Genomic DNA, 17,109 nt, shown 5'->3' on the forward strand with positions numbered 1-17,109 from the left:
TGGATCAGATAATTTTTCTGGTATCTTATTCAACAGCACTGCTGAACAATTAGCATTCATAGTAACAGCCGAGAGTTCTTCCATTTTCTTTCTATTCGTGATTAGATCTTTCAAGAATTTAGCATATCTTGGCATTCCTGAAATCACATCAATGAAAGGAAGATTTACATTTATCTGTTTAAACATATCCAAGAATTTGGATTGCTCGGCTTCAAGTTTTTCCTTCTTCATTTTACTCGGGTAAGGAAGTGGTGGTTGATATGGTTTAACATAAGGTTTATCCTTAACTGTGTTATCTTCATTAACCTTTTCAACTACCGGTTCTTTTTCCTTATCTTGATCAGGTTGTGGTTCTTGTGGAGTAGGAATAGTTTCATCAGAAGTTACAGGTATTTCAGGTGATTTAAGTGTTGTACCACTTCTTGTGGTAATAGCTTTAGCTGTTTCATTCCGGGGGTTAGCATTTGTATCGCTTGGTAGACTTCCCGGTTTTCTTTCACCTATTAACCTTGCTAGGTTACTTACTTCTTGTTCCAGATTTTGAATAGAAGCTTGTTGATTTCTAAATGCTTGAGCATTTTGTTCATTTGTTTGTTTTTGAGATGTGAAAAACTGCGTTTGAGTTTCAACTAGCTTCGTCATCATATCTTCTAAATTCGGCTTTTTATCATCGATTTGTTGTGGTGGTTTGTTTTGAAAATTTGGTCTTTGCTGATTGTAAGTATTATTGGATACTTGTTGATTGCTAGGACCTTGTTGGTTATTGTATGGAATATTTCGGTTATAATTCTGGTTTTGATTGTAAATCGGTCTTGGCGGTTGATAATTATTCTGATAATTATTTCCAGGCCTTTGGTTTATGTATGAAATATTCTCTCTTTGTTCCATTGTTAATTCAATACTGAGACAATCTTTTGTCAAATGTGGTCCTCCACACTGCTCACAACTAATTCGTATTGAGTGAATATCCTTAGTCATCTTTTCCATTCGTCTCTCGAAAGCATCTATCTTTGCCGAAATGGAATCTAAGTCATGGCTAGAATCGGCTCTAGCTGCTTTAGATGATCTAATGATATCTTTTTCTTGGTGCCACTCATGTGAGTGGGAAGCAGTGTTATCAATAATTTTGTAAGCATCAGTTTCGGTGTGAACGTAACAATTTCTGCTTGAAGTCTTACTGCTTTAGATGCAGGAAAGAATTGTTTAAGAAATTTGTCAATTAAAACATCCCATGTATCGATCGCCCCTTCAGGTAACGATTCCAACCAATCTTTGGCTTCTCCCTTTAAAGTCCAGGGAAATAACATGAGATATATCTGTTCATCCTCCACTTCTCGTATTTTAAATAGTGTGCAGATCCTATTAAAGGTACGTAGATGTTCATTTGGATCTTCCTTCGGCGCACCACTAAATTGGCATTGATTAGTCACCATGTGTAGAATTTGTCCTTTGATTTCATAATCTGGCGCATTAATGTCTGGATGAGTAATTGCGTGACCTTGGCCAGTGCGTTTAGCTCTCATTCGGTCTTCCATACTTAAAGGTTCTAGATTCTCCATAATTGAATTTGTTGAATCGGAATCACTAGATGATTCTGATTTAATGGTTCGTTCCTCAACAATCTCTGTTTGAATGATTGGTGGTTCCGGAGGAAAGTTTAATGGTTCAGGATCTATGAACCGTTCCTGAATATTTTCCGGATTCTCAATTGTGAGGTTGGGTTCAAAAAATGGATTATCGGAAATTTGAACTGAAGTACTTGGTCGACTGGATGACGATTCTAAGGAAAAATCAACGGTGGTTATATTTGTTAAACGATGTCTTGATCGAGTTACAGGTGGTGAACGTACAAAAGGTGGTGAACGTCTTGCTCGGTGCATTCACTGAATATCCTATTAGTTTTAAAAAAAGAAAGAAAAATTATAATAAGTTATCCAATCAATAGACTTTTCTGATTTTGCCCACGTTTCGAATAGCCAAAAGATGCAGCAGAGGGGCAGGATTCGTTTGGTCTCAATATAATTGAGGACTGTTTGGCTCCAATAACCCGGTCCACGTACAAATCCAACTATTACTACGAACCAGAAAATTTTGATGTCTTATTAATTTAACCACTTAAAATAAATTTTCGTAATTTTAAGAAATTTAGATAAGAAGTAGAATAAAATTCTAAGTCCTAAAAACTAGAATGGCGAGAAATAAGAAAGAAAAAGAGTTCGTCGAAAAAGGTTGAAAAGAAAAATGGTTGAAAAATAAAAGGTGACGGAAAAATAAAAGAAACTTATAAAAACTTAAAAATATTTTACTAACCTAACCTTATTACTATAACTAACTTAAATTTATAATCGCAAATTGAAATTACTAATTGGAATGATAATTGGTACATAGTAAAAGGTCTAAAAATATTAAAGCTTACAGGAAAAACTAAATCCCAAATGGAAATAACTTAAAAAGAAACTAAAACTTAAAAAGGCGTCGCAAAATTCTAAAGCACCTAAATCTTAGTCTAAAGAAAAAGCACTTAAGGAATTCTACGGCAAAGCCTAAAAATATAGGAGTAAAAATAACTATAGCAAAAACTAAGTTTAAAATTAAATATGAGCTAAAAAATACAAATATTACGCTACAACGATTAAAAAGGTACAAAATATAAAAATATACAAAAAGTTGTAAAAAGTACAATTTTTATAAAAATATTATTTTTATATTATTTATTTTATAAAACTATTAATTTTACAATTTAATAAAACTAATTTAACTAAAATATATAAATAAAAAGTAAAAGTAAAATTAAAACTAATAATAATAATAATAATAATTAGGTTTAATTAATAATTAATATTAATAATATCCCGTAATTAATGCTCGATTAGGGCTTCCTTGTCGCCTGTCAGAAACCCTCCGCGAGTCGCGGCAATTATTGAAGAAAACCCCGCGAGTCGCGGGGTTCAGGAATTCAGTTGACAGCTAATAATTTTTACGCGTTTTTCTTTATTTTTTTTTTTTTTATTTTATGTTTTCTGTTTTTTAAATAAATAAAAGATTTTAAAATAAAACTTATATTTTTATAAACTAAAATAGAAATAAAGAAACTTATAAAACTTAAATATTTAACAAAATCTTAAAAATACTAATATTTTTGTTTTTCTTTTTATATTTTCGAATATTTAAAACGTATTTTTACAAAACGAATTTTAATAAAAGTAAACAAAAAAATCTTTTTTTTTTTTTTCTTATATTAGCGTTGCGCTTCCGGCGTTTAAGATAATTCCCCGGCAGCGGCGCCAAAAATAACTTGATGTGAAGCGAGGTGTATATAAAATAGTTATTATTTTACTAGGAAAACACTATTAAATACGATACAATTTTACACAAGATATTTATTTATTTATAGAATGGATATACTTAAACCTTGCTACAACACTTATAGGGAGTGTACCTAATCGTACAGTAGTGTAGTTTTTAGTAAGTCCGGTTCGTTCCACAGGGAAATCTTTAAACAAAGCTCAACGCTATATTAGTTTACTTTTATAAAAATACAAATATATATATAGGTAATATTATTATTATAAAGGGGGGTTTTTACCGTTTAATGACCGGTTTGTCGATTTTAAAACTTTAGTCGCAGTTAAAACCTAATGTAAAATATAAAATAAATACAAGACTTAAATTAAAGCGTAAAGTAAATAACGATAATGAAATTGCGAATAATAAAAATGCGATAAAATAAAATTGCGATAATTAAAAAGTACGATAATTAAAAGTGCGATTAAATAACAATAAATAAAAGTGCGATAATTAGAAGTGCAATTAAATATAAAATAAAGGAAATTAAATATGAAATAAAAGAATTATGCTTATTTAAACTTCCGTAATCATGATGTTTGACGTGTTGATTTTAGTTTTATGCCCATGGGTTAATTGTCCTTTGTCCTGGATTATTTAATATGTCCGTCTGGTTTTTGTCCATAACAGTCCATCAGTCATAAATATAAATTGCAAGTGTCCTTGTCAAATTATTATTATACCCGAAGATAAATATTCCAACTAATTGGGGATTCGAATTGTAACAAGGTTTTAATACTTTGTTTAATGAATACACCAGGTTATCGACTGCGTGTAAACCAAGGTTTTACTACTTTGTTAACAATTACACCAATTACCCTTGAATGTAATTTCACCCCTGTTTTAATTATTCTAGTGGCTATTAATCCATTCCCGTGTCCGGTTAAATGAACGATTATTCGTACATATAAATACCCCGTCCATCGTGTCCGATCGAGTGTATATGGTAATTTATAGGGACGCCCAATTGTAAATCTTTATATTAACATTAACAAACTTTCATTTAGTTAAACAAATATAAAGCCCATTAATAGCCCATAGTCTAATTTCCACATGTGTCGTTCTTTTGTCCAAACCCCAATTATGGTACAAAGCCCAATTACCCAATTTTAGTAATTAGCCCAACATCATGATTACTTCGTTTTAAATAAGCATAATAATAACTTAGCTACGAGACATTAATATAAAAAGGTTGAACATAACTTACAATGATTAAAAATAGCGTAGCGTTACACGGACAGAATTTCGACTTACACCCTTACAACATTCGCTAACATACCCTTATTATTAGAATTATAATTAAAATTAAAATATAAATTATAAATATAAATATATTTACGTATATATTGAGAGAGAGATGAAATAAGATATGAAATTTGATCAGAATTCGGTTTGCTTTATAGCCAGACTTGAAATTTGGGGCTCCGCGACTCGCGGCAAAATGCCCTTAAAACTCCGCGAGTCGCGGAGAGGTATTTACAGCTCACACCCTTGGAGTTTCTTGCTGCCGACGGTTTTTAATATATATATATAATATATATATAATTAATATAATTAATTATATATTATATTATATTTATATACATAGTTAACTTGTAATTTTTAGTCCGTTGCGTCGAGCGTTAAGAGTTGACTCTAGTCCCGGTTCCGGATTTTCGAACGTCCTTGCGTACAATTTTATATTTTGTACTTTGCGTTTTGAATCTTGTACTCTTGTGATTTCGAGACGTTTCTTATCAATAATTGGAACCTTTTTGATTGTCTTTTGTACTTTTGAGCTTTTTGGTCGTTTGCGTCTTCAATTCGTCGAATCTGTCTTTTGTCTTCACCTTTTATTATTTAAACGAATATCACTTGTAAATAGAACAATTGCAACTAAAAGCTTGTCTTTCTTGAGGAATAATGCTATGAAATATATGTTCGTTTTTAGCATTATCATAATGGCACTGTTGATGTTGTTGATGGTGGTACTTGTTATGCTGCTGGTGCTGCTGCTGGTGTTTGTAACCTTTGCACCATATTCTCCAAAGCCACTACCCGAGCGCGAAGCTCGTTGACTTCTTCTATTACACTGGAGTGATTGTCGGTTCGGACGAGCGGATAGATAAGATCTAGAATTTGGTGTAGTATATAATCATGACGAGATACTCTGGAAATGAGAGAGAAAATGGTGTTTCGGACAGGTTCGCCGGTAAGTGCTTCAGGTTCATTGCCAAGAGGGCAATGTGGTGGATGAAAGGGATCACCTTCTTCTTGTCTCCAATGGTTAAGTAGATTATGAAACCATCCCCAATTCAACCAAAATAGATAATGGATAATTGGTTGATCCATTCCGGTCACACTGCTTTCGGAACTTGAGTGGAATTCCATTTCGGAATCCGAGGGACTTGAACTAATGACGAATTCCATTTCGTACGATTGAATAAAGAATTTTTTTCGATATGAAATGATTTTCCGGCTATCGGGTGGTATTCTAATTATATAGAGCAAAAGGTTTCGTAGATTACGGAGGAATTTACGAAATATGTCATTCAAAGTTTACAGTAACAGATACGCTAAGATATGAATTAGCAGATACGGTAAGATATGAATTTTGTCTATACACTATTCATGCAATCAATGCAATAAGATGTGTCTAGACTAAGAATGATAAGCAGGTAATTTCCGACAAAAATGATGAGCAAAACTTTTGACATACAAACACGGTCGAAGTCCAGACTCACTAATGCATCCTAACGACTATCAGTTAGACACACTAATGTAGACCTGGTTCGCTAAGACCACCGCTCTGATACCAACTGAAAGGACCCGTTCATATACATTATAAATGATTCACAATAGTTGATTACATCGCGAGGTATTTGACCTCTATATGATACATTTTACAAACATTGCATTCGTTTTTAAAAGACAAACTTTCTTTACAACGAAAGTTGATGGCATGCACAACATTTCATAATACATCCAACTATAATTGGTTTAATAATAATCTTGATGAACTCAATGACTCGAATGCAAAGTCTTTCAAAATATGCCATGAATGACTCCAAGTAATATCCTGAAAATGAGCTAATGCACAGCGGAAGATTTCTTTAATACCTGAGAATAAACATGCTTTAAAGTGTCAACCAAAAGGTTGGTGAGTTCATAGGTTTATCATAACAATCATTTCAATATATTAATAGACCACAAGATTTCCGTTTATAAATATATGTACACTCGCAAGTGTATAAAAGTATTCTATAAGTTGTAGGCACCCGGTAACAAGCCTTAACGTTCATGTTTTACCCTCTGAAGTACACCAGATCAGGTGTGTTTAAAATAACCTCGAAGTACTAAAGCATCCCATAGTCAGGATGGGGTTTGTCAGGCCCAATAGATCTATCTTTAGGATTCGCGCCTACCGTACATAGACAAGTAGTTTAATGTTACCAAGCTAAGGGTATATTTCTGGTTTAAACCCACGTAGAATTAGTTTTAGTACTTGTGCCTATTTCGTAAAACATTTATAAAACAGCGCATGTATTCTCAGCCCAGAAATATATATATAAAGGGAGCAAATGAAACTCACCATACTGTATTTCATAGTAAAAATACATATAACGTCATTTAACAAGTGCAAGGTTGGCCTTGGATTCACGAACCTATATTAAGTATATATATTTATATGTTGGTCAATATCTGTCTAACAATTTAGGTCAAGTCGTAGTGTATCACAATCCTAATGCTCGAGACCGACATGCAAAAGTCAACAAAAGTCAACTTGACCCAAAATGACTTCCAAAATCTATACATGTTTATTATATAACTTATATATAGTCGTTTTATATATTTAAATATATTTATCAGATCTTATTATACTAAATAATACCAATCATTTATTAATAAATAAAAATTTATATTTAAATTTATATATGATAAAAATATACTTTTATATATCTCAAGTAATAAAATTTATAAAATTCACTTAATATCATAAAAATATAATAGTATGTATTATTAATGTAATTATATTACGTGTGGTAAAAATATCTTTGTACGCATATTTATTTGATTAAATAATATTGATAATAATAATAATGATAAAAATAATAAAATGATAGTTTCAATAAAAATATTAATTTTTAGTAATAAAGATAATTTTAGTAATAACATCAACTGATAACAATTATAATAATCGTTTTAATAATAATATTAAAATTAATAATAATTCAGTTGACCATATCTTTTAATCCGTTCATCGAACCCACACGATTTCTAAATGAAAAGTTATTAATTTTTCTTTAGCTTTTCAACGACATGCATATCATATACCTTATCTCAGTAGCATATGTATCAAATTCGTGATTTATCATAAACTATTTAACGACGAAACTAAGCATACAAACATGCATAATCATATATACTCGAGCACTAGTCAGGGATACACTATTAATATATAAAAGATAAGATATGAATGCTCACGTATCAATATTGTGATTCAATATTGCAGGAAAGTACGTAGACGCAATGAAAATGATAAACGTTAGGTTGACCTCACGAGCAATACCCTCGAACAATACCCATAACCTCCATAGCTATAACCCATAATTTTCTTAGCTCTATCCCGTTTGAAAACTTATTTTGAAATCGTCTGAATATAACTCCATCGTAGTATTTTATGTATACTAATAATATCTTAAAATAATACTAAGTAAATATATATATGTAATTTGATTGAGAGAGTTTAGAGAAATATATTTTCAAATTTCTATGAAATAATGAAACCTATTGAATTCTATTTATAATAGATTTTTGAATTATTAAAGTGAATTATTAAAGTATGAATTATTAAAGTGAATTATTAAAGTATGAATTATTAAAGTGAATTATTAAAGTATGAATTATTAAAGTGAATTATTAAAGTATGAATTATTAAAGTGAATTATTAAAGTATGAATTATTAAAGTGAATTATTAAAGTATGAATTATTAAAGTGAATTATTAAAATGAATTATTAAAGTTAAAGTAAAGTAAAAGTAAAGTAAAAGTAAAGTAAAGGTAAAGTTAAAGTATAGTAAAAGTGATGTGCAGCGGGGTAGTATATAAAATAGTTATTATTTTACTAGGAAAACACTATTAAATACGATACAATTTTACACAAGATATTTATTTATTTATAGAATGGATATACTTAAACCTTGCTACAACACTTATAGGCAGTGTACCTAATCGTACAGTAGTGTAGTTTTTAGTAAGTCCGGTTCGTTCCACAGGGAAATCTTTAAACAAAGCTCAACGCTATATTAGTTTACTTTTATAAAAATACAAATATATATATATAAGTAATATTATTATTATAAAGGGGGTTTTTACCGTTTAATGACCGGTTTGTCGATTTTAAAACTTTAGTCGCAGTTAAAACCTAATGTAAAATATAAAATAAATACAAGACTTTAAATTAAAGCGTAAAGTAAATAACGATAATGAAATTGCGAATAATAAAAATGCGATAAAATTAAATTGCGATAATTAAAAGTACGATAATTAAAAGTGCGATTAAATAAAATAACAATAAATAAAAGTGCGATAATTAGAAGTGCAATTAAATATAAAATAAAGGAAATTAAATATGAAATAAAAGAATTATGCTTATTTAAACTTCCGTAATCATGATGTTTGACGTGTTGATTTTAGTTTTATGCCCATGGGTTAATTGTCCTTTGTCCTGGATTATTCAATATGTCCGTCTGGTTTTTGTCCATAACAGTCCATCAGTCATAAATATAAATTGCAAGTGTCCTTGTCAAATTATTATTATACCCGAAGATAAATATTCCAACTAATTGGGGATTCGAATTGTAACAAGGTTTTAATACTTTGTTTAATGAATACACCAGGTTATCGACTGCGTGTAAACCAAGGTTTTACTACTTTGTTAACAATTACACCAATTACCCTTGAATGTAATTTCACCCCTGTTTTGATTATTCTAGTGGCTATTAATCCATTCCCGTGTCCGGTTAAATGAACGATTATTCGTACATATAAATACCCCGCCCATCGTGTCCGATCGAGTGTATATGGTAATTTATAGGGACGCCCAATTGTAAATCTTTATATTAACATTAACAAACTTTCATTTAGTTAAACAAATATAAAGCCCATTAATAGCCCATAGTCTAGTTTCCACAAGTGTCGTTCTTTTATCCAAACCCCAATTATGGTACAAAGCCCAATTACCCAATTTTAGTAATTAGCCCAACATCATGATTACTTCGTTTTAAATAAGCATAATAATAACTTAGCTACGAGACATTAATGTAAAAAGGTTGAACATAACTTACAATGATTAAAAATAGCGTAGCGTTACACGGACAGAATTTCGACTTACACCCTTACAACATTCGCTAACATACCCTTATTATTAGAATTATAATTAAAATTAAAATATAAATTATAAATATAAATATATTTACGTATGAAGAGGAAGAGAAAAAGATGTGTTTTTCGATCAGAATTCGGGTTGCTTTATAGCCAGACTTGAAAATTGGGGCTCCGCGACTCGCGGCAAAATGCCCCTCAAACTCCGCGAGTCGCGGAGAGGTATTTACAGATTACCCCCTTGGAGTTTCTTGCTGCCGACGGTTTTTATTATATATATATAATATATATATAATTAATATAATTAATTATATATTATATTATATTTATATACATAGTTAACTTGTAATTTTTAGTCCGTTGCGTCGAGCGTTAAGAGTTGACTCTGGTCCCGGTTCCGGATTTTCGAACGTCCTCGCGTACAATTTAATATCTTGTACTTTGCGTTTTGAATCTTGTACTCTTGTGATTTCGAGACGTTTCTTATCAATAATTGGAACCTTTTTGATTGTCTTTTGTACTTTTGAGCTTTTTGGTCGTTTGCGTCTTCAATTCGTCGAATCTGTCTTTTGTCTTCACCTTTTATTATTTAAACGAATATCACTTGTAAATAGAACAATTGCAACTAAAAGCTTGTCTTTCTTGAGGAATAATGCTATGAAATATATGTTCGTTTTTAGCATTATCAAATATTCCCACACTTGAGCGTTGCTTGTCCTCAAGCAATATTGTCTTGAAATACTAGAATCACTTCTTTATTCTTCACACTTTGTACATCAGTGATTTCTATACGGCGGTATAAACAATGGTAGTAACGATATGGTTTACAGTCCCACATGACTATAAAAATTTAGATCCATTAAGGAAATTGGATCTTTATGAAAACATTTGATCTTTTTTTTTTTTTTTTGAAATTTAAATCTAGTTTTTACCCTAGATAAGTTTTCCGGAATAACCCTTTACCGGTGTTTGCAAAATATTTTTGTGGGTTTGGTGGGTTTCAGATTTGAAAATTTTAGCTCAAAACTTGCGGTTTTGTGTCACCCACTTGCTAACCTTGTATTTGGAAAGCAACACGTCCAGTTTACTTGTTCCGTATATTACCTTTCGGTAAACTACCGTCCGGTTGTAAAGGAAAGCGTTGAACAAGCAACTGTTTAAGGCAATGTCCCGTGACATGCTTTTGATTATGGTCTATAACGTGTCGGACGCAATTACTATCCTTGGTAGGAGCAATAGTAAAGCTCACCCTTATAATTTTTCGGTCTGGCACAAGGTCCTGTCTTTGACCATGCTATGCAACCACCGTTCTTACGGTTGACACCCGATTTAGTTCAGGTGACCTAATGAATTCCAGGTGAATTCCTAGGATTTTACGTTCAATGGTAATGAACGCATTGAAAATAGGGTTTTCAGAAAACAAATCGGTTTATAATTTTGATCAAAATATTTTCTCGTTTAAGCTCGAGTTTAGATATCATTGAATTCCATGAGTTTGTAATTCTCAATCTTTAAGGTCAATCTCTAGGATTGAGTAATATCAGTCTTAAAAGCTGATTTTTTAATCTTTAAGGAGATTATCCTTTCTGGGAATCTGATTCATTAGTCTTATCCAGCTAATTTGCACGGTGCCCCCCCATTGTACGAGATAAATCCTTCTCATGGTTAGGATAAATCTGACCACTTGGCGACCCTGTTTAATGCTGAGGTCCGTGGATTTCCTGCTGATTTTAGTGATGACTTTTCTAGATTTTTCGTCAACCTACAGCTGGTCTGGACGACAACTTCATGACCTAAATCAAGAAGCGCGTGTCTTTTTCGGAAGACTTTACTTCCTTTTAATGATGGAATTGATTCATCGTGTAGATCCATCTCTTCTTTTCTTTCATTGGGTAAAACAGTTTAGTTTAGTCCAAAGCAAAAGTATTTTCAGTTATTTGTTACAAATATATGTGACATATGTTTAAAATAACTTGGTAAATTTTCCCACACTTGGCTTTTTATTTTTCTTTTTATCGTCCTCTATTCCATTTTAAATGAATTTTAACATTTTAGTTTGTTTCTCAATTTATGTCCTTTCCGAGATAACAATAATTTCGGTGTTAAAACCTAGTTTTATCGTTCATAAATATGTATAAACATGATTTTGAATTCATTTAATTGAAAATTTTGAAAAAATTTTACTAGAATTGGATAGTCAGTATATAAGACTAGGGCTGTTCTTTTTTATCAGAGAGCACTAGATTCTAATACAACTACTGCTTTACTAGTATTTTTAATGGTAACCAAGTGTATAAAGTAAAAAAAAATTTAAAATCCGAAAGAATTTAACCCCTTCCCACACTTAAGATCTTGCAATGCCCTCATTTGCAAGAAATCAGTAACAATTTAAATTATTGAGGGTGATTTGTGTGAAAATGATTAAATTTTTACCAAAGTTTCCAAATATATTGGCGTTTGTTTGCTGAATGATAAATGGTGCACGTCATTTGTTCATTCCGTCTTGTTGTTATTTCACATATATTTTGCATCTTGTCGTCAAAATTAGTTGCTTTTGCTGAACTTAATGCCAGTCTTTGAAAATGCTTTGTTTTACCCTGTTGTGTACATAAGATAAACTGCAAACATATATACATATTTTTGAAGTTTGGTTTATTACCCCACATTCAAAAATTATTAAAATCTAAGAATAAAAGTTAGATAATTATAAAAATGATTACAATATTAATAAAAGTATTAAACATATCAATAATTACAAATTACAAAATAAAAAAAAATAAGTAAACTAAGGATGATATTGGTACCAATAGGGGTTCCACGCATAACCATAAGTGCTATAGAATGCTTCGGCAGGGTCATACGTAGGATATGGTGGCTGCATCTCTATCGACCAAGGAGGGAAGACGGGTTTCGGTGTAGGAATATAGTTTCTACCTATATGTTGGCAATGCGCTATGATCTGGTTCTGATGAACTTGCCAATCTTCAAATGCTCTCTGTCTAGCATTTTCGTATTCCTGAGAAGCTATAAACCTATGCATTTCTTGCATCTGATTTCCCCCTCCTACATTACCTTGTTCCTGGTTTCTCTCTACCTGTGGATGTCTACCATTGTACCGTACTGCGGCGTTATTTCGCCGCTTCAAAACTTTCGCACCATGGTATACATTTAAACCTATAGTGTCGCGGGGTTCCGGCTCTTCTACTAATAATCCCCCCCGACTTATATCCACACCGAGATATTCACCAATCAAAGTAATAAAAATACCACCTCCTATTATGCTATGTGGACGCATCCCTCGAACCATAGCTGATAAATAATAACCCACACAATATGGTATACTTACAGCGCTGTGTGGGTCTCGAATACACATATGGTAAAACAAATCTTGTTCATTTACCTTTTCTTTGTTTTTACCCCTTTGTGTAATCGAATTAGCTAAAAACCTATGTATTACTCTTAATTCGGCTCTATCTATATCCAAATAAGAGTAGTTTCCCCCTTTAAAACGGTGATGGCTTGTCATTTGACTCCACACACCGTGTGTATCAAAATTCTCATCTATCTTCCTACCGTTTAGTATCAATCCTCTACAATCGGCAGACGCTAACTCCTCAGGCATATATATACGTAAAGCCTGAGCCATGTCCAGTAAAGACATGTGGCGCATCGAACCGCCTAACAAAAATCTAATAAAAGAACGATCGGTTAAACTAGCTACCCGATCATTCAACTCTATACTACATAACAACTCTTCACACCATACTTTATATACAGGTCTGCGTATGGTGAATAAACATATCCAGTCATTAAAAGAAGAATTACCATACCTCTGTACCAGTAATTCCCTAATTGGCCCGGCCAATTCTACAGCTTCCAAGGGTCCCCATTCTATGACCCTCGGTACCTCAACAACCTTGGAATGAAGAGTATGCAAACCCCGTTGATATTTTGGATAATCTATCCAAAGTCTGTCAAATCTCAGGTTCGGGTGCAACTGTTCCAAATGCATATCTGAAAAGGTCATGACTGGATGAGGTACATCCTGCCTGTAGTAGTTATCTACCTCCTGTTGTTCCAAGTTCTCAGCAGGAGCATGGCGGGCTTGGGATGAAGATTCACCCCTTTCATTCTGCAAAACACATCAAACACAAATTTTGTGCATCCAAATATGCATTAGTGTCAGCAAAATCATCAATCAAAATAATTACAATGACATTATCAATTTATATCAAACTTAAGCTTATTTTCACATTTTTATCAAATCTACACTTTTAAATAAGCATATACGAAAATTTTCACCAAGTTCATAAGCATTCAACTCAAATAACATGTCAAAATAATCATTACTAGCAAATAAACAAGTCTCAAATGGCATTATCTTTCAAAAATCAAGTTCATGAATTTTGGACTTGAAAAAGTCCACTTTAATTCTCAAAATCATGTTTAGGCTCAAGGTTTGGATCATTTAACTACCTAGACATGTTACACTACTCAATTTAGCAACAATTCATGACAAAAATCGGCCATAACCTGTTTATATCAAAAAGCCCCAAATTGCTCAAGAACACAAACCCTAGATTATTCAAAATTTGAAGTTTAAGGCTTCTAATCATGTTAAACAGCATCAATCTAGGTTATACAAGCATAATACATAAACAATTTAAGTCTAATTACACTAAAAAGCATCAAAATCAAATTGGGTAAAAATTAGCTCAAGAACACTAAAATTCGAATTAAATGGTGTTTAGGTGTAGAAATTTACCGTTTTTCTTGAGTAGTTCTTAGATATCATCCTTCTCAACATGATTTTAGCAAAAAAATTTGGTGATTAACGGTTAAAAATTGAGATTTTTGGGGGTGATTTTCGGGTTTTTTCGAGTTCTTTTTCGCAGTATTTTGGGTGTTTATGTGTTGGTGGGAGTGAACTGATCGTGTGCAGCTGTTTTATTTTTTTCTGTAATTTGGTCCCTCCGCGAGTCGCGGAGGTTTGCACTGCAAACTCCGCGAGTCGCGGAGGTTTGCACTGCAAACTCCGCGAGTCGCGGAGTTTACCCTTTTTTTTTTTTTTTTTTTTTTTTTATAATCTTTAACTTATAACACAATTAAGAAATTAATTTTAAAATTTTGTTTCCCTTGTTATTTAGGACGAGGTCGTTTCGGATCGATGTCCTAGTCCGTCCTTCGACAAAATTTTAAAATTTGTCTTTTTGTAGCGATTGTTTTAAAAGCTAAGATTTTTGGGTTTTTTCAATGTTTTTGGCATACTCTAATTCAGTAAGATTAAAAATAATGATAATAAAAGTTCTCGTCCCTCCCTCGGGTAAAGCAATTTCGGTTCAAAGACCTAGTCTTCAACTTACGACGAATTTTAAAAATCATATTCTTAACTTAATGAGATAAAGTAAATTTTTGTTTTTAAATTCACGCAACTTAAATATAAAATTCAAAATTAATATTAAAAATTCACACCAAACTTAAAATTTGAAATGCATAAAATTAAAAATTCATATTTTAAAAATTAAAAATTCACACCAAACTTAATTTAAAAATTCATAAATTCACACCAAACTTAATTTAAAAATTCATAAATTCACACCAAACTTAATTTAATTTTTCAAATATTTACAATTTTAAATATATTGTTTTTACAAAGTTTACAATATTAATTTAAGATTTAAATATTAAGATTAAAAACATGGTAAAAATAAAATTAAAAATCTTTTTGTCTTTTTATCCCACTTTAATCAATCAAATATTATCAAAAATATGCGCCCCTCTTTTCGGTAAAGTAATTTCGGTTCCAAGACCTAATTTAACTCATGACGAATTTTTGAAATATTTTGGGTTGATTGATTAAAGATATTTATACCTTAAGAATAAACGTTAAATTTCGCAGTGATGTAATAAATTTTTGAATGATATCAATAATTTCGGTCGCCAAACCTAATTTTATTTAATACCAATTTAATACTTTTTAGCGAACAAATTAGCGTTTATTATCAAAAGGTTAAAAATAAAAATAAAAATAAAAACTGTACAGACATACCTGTGAAATAGATTTCTTAGTTATATGATCTATTATATTCATAAGATAGTCGGTTTAATTGGTCTTCCATGGCTGCATAGGCGTAACCTCGAGCATTCATTGTCTTTTCTTCTAAACATATGAACGGTCCGTCTCTGCATAAAGTAACAAATTCGGTATTTGAATAGGTTTGATTATTTGAACATTTACCTCCATGTGACCATTTTCCGCATTTGTGACATCGTTCTAGGTGTCGTGCTCTTCTTTTCGCTGCGGATTTTGACTTTCCTTTACCAAATTGTAACTTATTATCTTCGCATCTGGATCCTTTTCTAACTCCGTCCATTCTTTCTCTGATTACTGATACTATTTCACTCGGGAGTATGTCATTATTACGTTTAGTGATCAAAGCGTGTAGCATTAGACCATGGTTTAATTCACAGGCAGTCTTCATTTTGTAAAAACCTAAAAAAAAATAAAAATTCAGAATGGGGGGAGAAGACTAGTTCTTTAGGGTCTGCTAGGGAAAGACCATACGTGTTCCATTTTCGAGAACTACACGAAAACAGACAATCTAACTCTAACAGAAATACATATTATCCTTTAAAGACTTGATTCTCCCCACACTTAGTTAGCTGTGGTGTCGAAATTGTGATTAACTTCGTTGTCGACTTCCATCGGACCATGTATGTAATGTTTAACTCTGTGACCATTAACTTTAAATTCAATCCCATTTGAATTTATTAATCCTATCGTTCCGTATGGGAAAACTCTTTTGACTATGAATGGTCCAGACCATCTTGATTTCAATTTTCCAGGAAATAGCTTGAATCGTGAATTGAAAAGAAGAACTCTGTCTCCTTCTTTAAATTCTTTTGAACTTCTGATTCTTTTATCATGCCATTTCTTCGTTCTTTCTTTATAGATTAACGAATTATCGTATGCTTCATGTCTTAATTCTTCTAATTCGTTTAGTTGACTTAATCGTAGACGTCCGGCTTCATGTAAATCAAGATTACATGTCTTCAAAGCCCAAAATGCTTTGTGTTCAATTTCTACTGGAAGATGACATGCTTTTCCATAAACAAGTCTAAAAGGTGTGGTTCCAATTGGCGTTTTGTAGGCTGTTCTAAAAGCCCAGAGTGCATCCTCCAATTTAATGGACCATTCCTTCGGATTTGATCCTACGGTTTTCTCTAGAATACGTTTTAAAGCTCGGTTGGTATTTTCAACTTGTCCACTTGTTTGTGGATGATATGCGGTGGAGATTTTATGAGTTACTCCATATCTTTTAAGAACTTTCTCAAGTTGATTATTACAGAAATGAGTACCCCGATCACTTATTAAAGCTTTCGGTGTTCCAAACCTTGCAA

This window comes from Rutidosis leptorrhynchoides, chromosome 6 (assembly GCF_046630445.1).
Source record: "Rutidosis leptorrhynchoides isolate AG116_Rl617_1_P2 chromosome 6, CSIRO_AGI_Rlap_v1, whole genome shotgun sequence".
Classification (NCBI taxonomy): domain Eukaryota; kingdom Viridiplantae; phylum Streptophyta; class Magnoliopsida; order Asterales; family Asteraceae; genus Rutidosis; species Rutidosis leptorrhynchoides.